The sequence below is a fragment of the Lepus europaeus genome, chromosome 1 (genome assembly GCF_033115175.1).
Source record: "Lepus europaeus isolate LE1 chromosome 1, mLepTim1.pri, whole genome shotgun sequence".
NCBI classification, from domain to species: domain Eukaryota; kingdom Metazoa; phylum Chordata; class Mammalia; order Lagomorpha; family Leporidae; genus Lepus; species Lepus europaeus.
Genome location: NC_084827.1, coordinates 163,590,029 through 163,598,668, shown reverse-complemented (window position 1 = coordinate 163,598,668; position 8,640 = coordinate 163,590,029).

Below are 8,640 nucleotides of genomic sequence, written 5' to 3'. Positions count from 1 at the left end.
CTCTCTGTCTCTCTTCTCTCTGTGTAACTCTGCCTTCCAAATAAATAAAAACTCAATCAGAATCTCCCACATGGGTTGCGGGGACCCGAATACTTGAGCCACCACTTGCTGCCTCCCAGGTTGTGCATTAGCAGGAAGCTGTACTGGAAGGGGAGCTGGGACTCGAACCCAGGCATTTAGTGTGGGCATCACAAGTGATATCGTGCCAAACACTTTCCCCATGAATTAACATCTTCACATTTCAGTACATTGTACATAAATGTTTGTCTTCCAAAACTATTTTACTTTTTTACAATACTGAACATTTTGCTTTAAAGATAAATCATTGGGGTAGGTGGTGCAGCAGTTAAGATGTCACTTGGGACTGATACAGAAGTTACTGTAGAAACCCCAAAAAAGGTCTGTTTGTCCAACGCTGACATCGGGGATGGCAGAATAAAGGAAGTGTTCATTCCAAAGAACTGAACAAGGTGGGCTGGCGCTGTGGTACAGCAGGTAAAGCTGCCAGCTGCAGCGCCGGCATCCCATATGGGTGCTGGTTCAAGTCCCGGCTGCTTCACTTCCCATCCAGCTCTCTGCTATGACCTGGGAAAACAGTGAAAGATGGCCTAAGTCCTTGGGCCACTGCACCCTGTACCTGCATGGGTGGCCTGGAAGAAGCTCCTGGCTCCTGGCTTTGGATCAGCACAACTCCAGCCATTCCAGCCTACTGGGGAGTGAACCATCGGGTGGAAGACCTCTCTCTCTCTCTCTGCCTCTCCTTCTCTCTCTGTGTAACTCTGACTTTCAAAAAAAAAAAAAAAAAAAACAAACTAAAGGAACCAGGCAGCCAGCACTGAATTCCTAGGCTCCCTGAGTGCTTAGCGAGTAAAGGTTCTTTTTGTTGTTGTTGTTTTAAAGATTTATTTTATTTATTTGAAAGACAGAATGTCAGCACTGCAGGGCAGGGCTTTAACCCACTGTGCCACAGCGTCCAGCCCCTGGAGTAAAGGTTCTTAAAGATTGAGGTTGGGGATGAGAAGTGCACCTACAGTTCACGTTCAAGTTCCCAGCAGGCACGCAGTGCTCATGCCCCTCTTTCATTGGTCGATAATCTCATGTCCTTTAGGGAATTTTGATAGCAAATTGGGCCGCAGTCAGTCTGGGGCCTATGTATGCCTGTGGTTGTTAATTTTTGCCCCAGGTCTAGAGTTCTTGGAAAAGAATCCCCCTCACCCTCTCCATGAGACAGACCATCAAGATGGCATCTATTGGAGAAAGAAATAACCTTGTGAGTTTGGGGGATTAGATAGGCCAATCTGGGGAGGTTGACTTGCAATCAGAAAGTAGGGTACGGAAACCTTAAGCTGCAGGAGGGAGCCTGGGAGACCAGAACCTGCTTGTCTGTAGCATTCGCATTTAAAGCACTGGGGCTCAGTTTCAGGAGGCTCACTTCCCTGCTTCTTCCTCTTCTGGTTCTAGCTTCCAGTTCATGAACATCCTGGAAGGCAGCAAGTCATGACTTAAGTACTTGGGTTCCTGCCACCCACGTGGGAGGCCCTGATTGAGTTCCAGCCTCCTGGTTTTAACCTGGCTCAGCCCTGGCTGTTTAAGCATTTAGGGAGTGGGCCGGTGCTGTGGCTCACTAGGCTAATCCTCCACCTGCGGCACCAGAACACCGGGTTCTAGTCCTGGTCGGGGCGCCAGCTCTCTGCTGTGGCCTGGGAGTGCAGTGGAGGATGGCCCAAGTCCTTGGGCCCTGCACCGCATGGGAGACCAGGAGAAGCACCTGGCTCCTGGCTTCGGATCAGCATGGCGCGCCGGCCGCAGTGGCCATTGGGGGGTGAACCAACGGCAAAAAGGAAGACCTTTCTCTCTGTCTCTCTCTCACTGTCCACTCTGCCTGTCAAAAATAATAATAATAAAAAAATAAGCATTTAGGGAGTGAACCAGCAGGTAGAAGCGCTCTCTGTCTCTGTTTCTGTCCCTCTGCCTTTCAAGTCAAATGAAAATAAATAAATGAAAAAAATTTAAACGAACTTGCTATTGTAAAATAAGTACCGAAATGTCAGCGAAGTCACTGTGCTCTGATCTTTTCCTTCTCCATGTGCTGGTAATTACTGGCACGGGTCTTGAACTCAGAATAGCTCCCCTTCCAGTCTTCATCTAAGTCAGGGTTTCTCAAGGTCAGCACTATTGATGTTCTGAGCAGCGACTTCTTTGGGGGATGGGGTCTGTCCTGCTCCTTGTAAAATGTTTACCAGCCTCGCTGGCTGCTTGCCACTCATTACATAACGACAGCGCCTCCCACCCTACCCTACTACTTTCAAGAAACCGGTTATGACAACCAAAATGTCTCCACACACTGCCAAATGGCCCCTGGAGGCAAAATTGTCCCTGGTCATGGATATAAATTAATCTGCCCTCTGGCTACATGAAAGGGACACTAAAAACGGCATCAGCGGTGAGCTTGAATCCTAACTTCTGCTACCTGGGGTAGATGTTTATAAATACACATTTCCGAATAATTTCCAAACAATTGCCTGGCTGTTCAGCTTCCTGTCTCCGCCCCGCACTGTCTAATTGGGTATCCACCTGCAGAATAACAAGTAGCGTCATTCTCCATGCTCACTCTCTCCGCACGTGCTTCTCTCGGGAACATGTTTCTCCACTTGCCGCCTGGCCACCTCTGAGTCACTCTTTAAGGCCAATGTCAGGCAAGCTAAAAGTGAGCAGGAGACAGCTTACAAGGGCCTTGGTTTCCTTGTCAAGACGTGACATCAACTCCACTGAAAGGGAGGCTCCTTAGGGGGACAACTAAAGCAACCAGGAAGACTCCCAGGAAATAAGAGAAACGGATCTTGCACCTGCCACTGGCAAACAGGTTGGCAGAGCACCACCCGCTCTCCACAGCCTCCAGCAGCCCACCTCAGTTTTCTTAGGTACACGTGGGGACTGTACAATACCTACCCCAAAAAAGGTTTCCATGGAGACGAAGCCCGCTGACACATGGAGAAGGGCAGAACGCCTGGCGGACATCAGTTTCCCTCGCCCTCCGTGTACCCGCTGTTTCTCCAAAGGCTCAGGAGGTAGAGGAAAGCCACCAAGACAGAAGACACTGAACGGATATTCCAGGAGAAATCGGGCGGCGACACCCTTGACATCCTCACTTCCACCTCGTCTGGTTTCAACTTGCTGACGCTGAAATGAGCGGTGTCTGGCCGTGACTACGTCTCCTAATTTGTAGAGGGGTTAGTGGCTGCTGTTCCGTTGATGGGTTGCAGCCCCACAACGGAAGCACAGAGTCACTTGGCTAAGCTGAGCACGCTCTGTCGATCTACAGTCAAGGGGATTTAAGCCACGCCCACTTATTTATTGATCTCTTCTGTAGCAGCTTATTCAGGCTGCAAAATGTTATTGGATTTCTCTGTGTTCTCCTTTATTCAGAAAGCAAGGCAGCTCTGTCCAAACTCTGTAGGAGAGAATGGTGCTTTGGCTGGAGCGTTATCCTGTTTTGATCTTGGGAGAACAGTACCACCTTAGGAGAAAGCCCTTGAGTTCTAGTCACTACGAGTCTCTGGGTCTGGCTTATAAAGAAACCCTGTAGGCCAGCACCGTGGCTCACTAGGCTAATCCTCCACCTTGCGGCGCCTGCACACCGGGTTCTAGTCCTGGTTGGGGCACCGGATTCTATCCCGGTTGCCCCTCTTCCAGGCCAGCTCTCTGCTGTGGCCCAGGAGTGCAGTGGAGGATGGCCCAAGTCCTTGGGCCCTGCACTCGCATGGGAGACCAGGAGAAGCACCTGGCTCCTGGCTTTGGATCAGCGCGGTGTGCCGGCCGTGGCGGCCATTGGAGGGTGAACCAACAGCAAAGGAAGACCTTTCTCTCTGTCTCTCTCTCTCACTGTCCACTCTGCCTGTCAAAAAAAAAAAAAAAAAAAAAAAAAAAAAAAAAAAAACCCTGTGGGGGCCTCACTCACTCTTGGAGTCACTGGGGTCTCAGGCAGGTCTGCCAGGGCAGTTAAAACACTCTGGGTCGGGCTGGACCACAGTTAAGCCCCTGCTTGAGACACCTGTATCCCATATCCAAGTGCCTGGTTCAAGTCCTGTTTTGCTTCCAGTCCAGCTTCCTGCTAAGGCACACCTTGGGATGCAGCAGGTGATGGCCCAAGTACTTGTGTCCCTGCCACCCACATGGGAAACTCGGATGGAGTTCCTGGCTGTTGTGGGCATTTGAGGTGTGAACCAGTGGATGGAACATCTCGTTCTCGCTTTCTGTCTGTCTCTGTCTTTAGAATTGATGGAGAAGCCAGCGCCGTGGCTTAACAGGCTAATCCTCCGCCTTGCGGCGCCGGCACACCGGGTTCTAGTCCCGGTTGGGGCGCCGGATTCTATCCTGGTTGCCCCTCTTCCAGGCCAGCTATCTGCTATGGCCCGGGAAGGCAGTGGAGGATGGCCCAAGTGCTTGGGCCCTGCACCCACATGGGAGACCAGGAGAAGCACCTGGCTCCTGGCTTCGGATCAGCGTGATGCGCCGGCCACAGCGGCCATTGGAGGGTGAACCAACAGCAAAAAGGAAGACCTTTCTCTCTGTCTCTCTCACTATCCACTCTGCCTGTCAAAAAAAAAAAAAAAAAAAGAATTGATGGAGAGACACAGACACAAACACACACACACACACACACGAGACATCTTTGCTCTGTTTGGGGAAATGGGACCCCAAATTATGTTGTGAAGATCAAGAGCCCTGGCTGGGCCCAGAGAGAGCCCCCCAGCTAGACTTAGTCCAAGTTCCTGTCTTCCCCTATGTAAGAATGCAACCAAGAGACATAGGCAGAGGTGATCACAACAGCAGGATTTATTGAAAGAGTTACGATCTTTCAGGCCATTGTGTGCAAACACCTAACCCCCTATCCCCACCCCACCACTATTTTATTTTGGTCACTCTGGAAAATAGTTAAATCCAAATCTGGGACATGGCAAACTACCAGAACGATACATTGCAATGAGTAGCTTTCTGCCCATCCAACAGGACCCCCTCCGGAGAAGTAGCTTCCAAGGGCCCCCACCTGCTGCCTGGCAGGCGGAATCCTTACATTGAACCCCATCTTTTCTGCCTTGACCGCTCACCTCTGCACCTTCTTCTGACCCTCACCCTAAACCTGGCCAGCAGTGCACACCCTGGACATGAGTCTGGGGAACCTCGAGAGAGCTGCGTCCACCCAGCAGGCTGTCATCCTTTTTCAGGATCGGGTGGTGGCTCGGGGCAGGGCCTGATTGAAGACCCAAAGGAGACAGGACTTGGGGTGGGAATGCAGCACATGTGGTGGTCTCCGGGAAGGTGTCCCGGTGTCTGGAGCCTGAGAGAAAGCCAGGCTTAGCTGCATGATTGAGCAGCATGGAAGGTGATGGGATCTGGAGAATGCACAGGGCTTGGGTGTTGGCAGTGCTTAGTTCTTTATCCCTTCCAGCACTCCTGCCTCTCCCACATCAGCTCCTGCTCAAGAGAGATTCCCTTTGGTTAGCTGAGACCTCACTGCAGTGGGGGTGGGCAGAGAGGCAGCATTTATCTTTGTGTGGTCTACTCCAGACCACACAGACAAGGAACCAGACGTGGTTCCTCAAACCAGAAGCCCACAGCTCCAAAGCCACTGACGATGCATGGAGACAGAAGAAAGCGAATAAAATTGCTGACACCAAATGATTATAGTTTGACTCTAAAAGAATTCTTCACCATCTTTAGTAATTGCTCTAAGTTATTTAAAATTAAATCCAAAGCATTTCTTTTCTTTTTTTTGACAGGCAGAGTGGACAGTGAGATGGCCGCCACAGCTGGCGCACCGCACTGATCCAAAGGCAGGAGCCAGGTGCTTCTCCTGGTCTCCCATGAGGTGAAGGGCCGAAGCACTTGGGCCATCCTCCACTGCACTCCCGGGCCACAGCAGAGAGCTGGCCTGGAAGAGGGGCAACCAGGACAGAATCCGGCGCCCCAACCAGGACTAGAACCCGGTGTGCAGGCGCCGCTAGGTGGAGGATTAGCCTGTTGAGCCACGACGCCGGCCAAAACCAAAGCATTTCTAAAGTCCAAGAAGCAATTTAAAATAAAAACACCACGTCAGGAGTCTTTCCAGAACTGCAAGGGGCAGGTCTCTAGGGCTGATGAGGAGCTCAAGAATCACTCCAGTTTCCACCACAGCCAGTACCATATGCAATCGATAAACCAGCAGAAAGTGCCCCCTGGGAGAATCAGATGATCATTTTCGTTAAGAGAAGCTGTCTGCACCATGACACCCACCCCAGAATAATTATTCTTGCAATGCATGCTTGTTTTGTCCACTAACATTTTTCCCTCCTCTTGAAGTTGGTGCAAGGCAGCAATACTTTCTGAACAAATCTTTTGGTGTTCAAATTTTCTATGCTGCTATATTGCATTTATAAAGGACCCAGAATTCAGATTTCTTATTTTAATATGGAAAGCATGATTTTATCTTAGCTAAAATTATATTTTGGTACTTTAAAATAGGAGGGGTGGGGCTGGGCACTGTGGCACAGTGGGTTGAGCCACTGCTTGGGACACCTGTATCCCATATTGAGCGCTGCTTTGTTTCCCAGCTACTCTGCTTCCAATCCTGCTCCCTGCTCTTGCCGCAGGAAAAGCAGCAGACGATAGCTCAAGTTCTTGAGTCCCTGCCACCCTTAGGGGAGACACAGATGGGATTCCGGACTCTTGGCTTCAGCCTGAGCCCATCCTGGCCCTCGCAGTCATTTGGAGATGATTTCCAGTGGCTGGAAGAGCTCTCTCTCTCTCTCTCTCTCTCAACGTTTCAAATACATAAATACATCTTTAAAATAAATAAGTATTTTTTAAAAATTGAGGGCACATAGGAATCCCAGGATTGTAACTCCAACCAGTCATGTGGCTATGAGCATGTTAACTCACTTCACTAAGCCTCATTTTCCTTATCTGTAAGGTGGAAATGGATTCCAGGCAGGTGTTTGGTGCAGTGGCTAAGCCACTGCTTGGGATGCCTGCATTCCTTATTGGAGCGCCTGGGTGACGTCCTGGCTCCACGCTCTCTCTCTGGATTCCAACTTTCTGCGAACGCACAGCCTGAATCCCTACCCCTTGCGGAGTGAAGCGGTATATGGGAGTGCATGTGTGTGTGCGTGCGTGTGTCTGCTTCCCCGACAAACTGAACACCCACCCACAAAACTGTTTTTAAAACGGCTGACTGCAGTGGGCACTGTGGTGCAGCAGGTGAAGCCACCAGTTGGGATAGTGACATGCTGAAGTGCCTGGCTAGAGCCCTATTTCTGCTGTTTCTTCTTCTTTTGAAGATTCATTTAATTATGGCCTGGGAAAGCAGCACAAGATGGCCCAAGTCCTTGGGGCCCTGCACCCACGTGGGAGACCCAGTAGAGGCTTCTGGCTTTGGATTGGTGCAGCTCCGGCCATTGCAGCCAACTGGAGAGTGAACTAGTAGATGAAAGACCTCTCTCTCTCTGCCTCTCCCTCTCTCTGTGTGTAATTCTTTCAAATAAATAAATAACCTGTAAAAAATAATAAATATACAATTATATATATATATATATATATATATATATATATATATATATATATAGAGAGAGAGAGAGAGAGAGAGAGAGAGAGAGAGAGAATCTTCCATGCACTGTTTTACTCCCCAAATGGCTGCAAATGACTGGGGCTGGGCCAGAGCCAGAAGCCTGGAGTTCTATCCATGTCTCTCACATGGATAACAGAGTCCCAGGTTTTTGGGCCATCTGCTCCCTGTCCCCCAGGAACATGAACAGGGAGCTGGATGGGAAGTAGAGCAGCCAGGACTTGAACTGGAGCTCATATGGGATGCTGGCATTGCAGGCAGTTTAACTGCACCACAAGCCACAAAGACCTACGTTTCCCTCATTCCGCATCCACCTGATCACCAGTTACTACTGATCTGGTGCCATAATCATCTCTCAACTCGGCTGCCGTCATGGCTGTGATTCATTTTCCTCATCTCTCACTGCCCACATTCTTGTTCCCCACCCAAAATTCACCCCCAGCAACATACCTAGATTATTTTAAAGTACAAGTTAGATGATCTTTCTGCTGATTTACTATTCACCAAAGGCTCTCCTCCTAACAAGATATAAATGCAAGAGCCCTAATATAGCTAAGAATCCTGCTTAACCTGCAGTGTCATGCCAATCCCCTACTTCCACTTTTTTTTTTTTTTTTTTTTTACAGGCAGAGTGGATAGTGAGAGAGAGAGACAGAGAGAAAGGTCTTCCTTTTTGCCATTGGTTCACCCTCCAATGGCCACTGCGGCCGGTGCATCTCGCTGATCCGAAGCCAGGAGCCAGGTGCTTCTCCTGGTCTCCCATGTGGGTGCAGGGCCCAAGCACTTGGGCCATCCTCCACTGCCTTCCTGGGCCATAGCAGAGAGCTGGCCTGGAAGAGGGGCAACCGGGATAGAATCCAGCACCCCAACCGGGACTAGAACCCGGTGTGCTGGTGCTGCAAGGCGGAGGATTAGCCTGTTAAGCCATGGCACCGGCCCCTACTTCCACTTCTGATCTGGCTTCCTGCAGATGTACACCATGGGAGCCAGTAGCTGATGGTCTAAGTGCTTGGATCCCTGCCACCAACGTGGAAAACCCC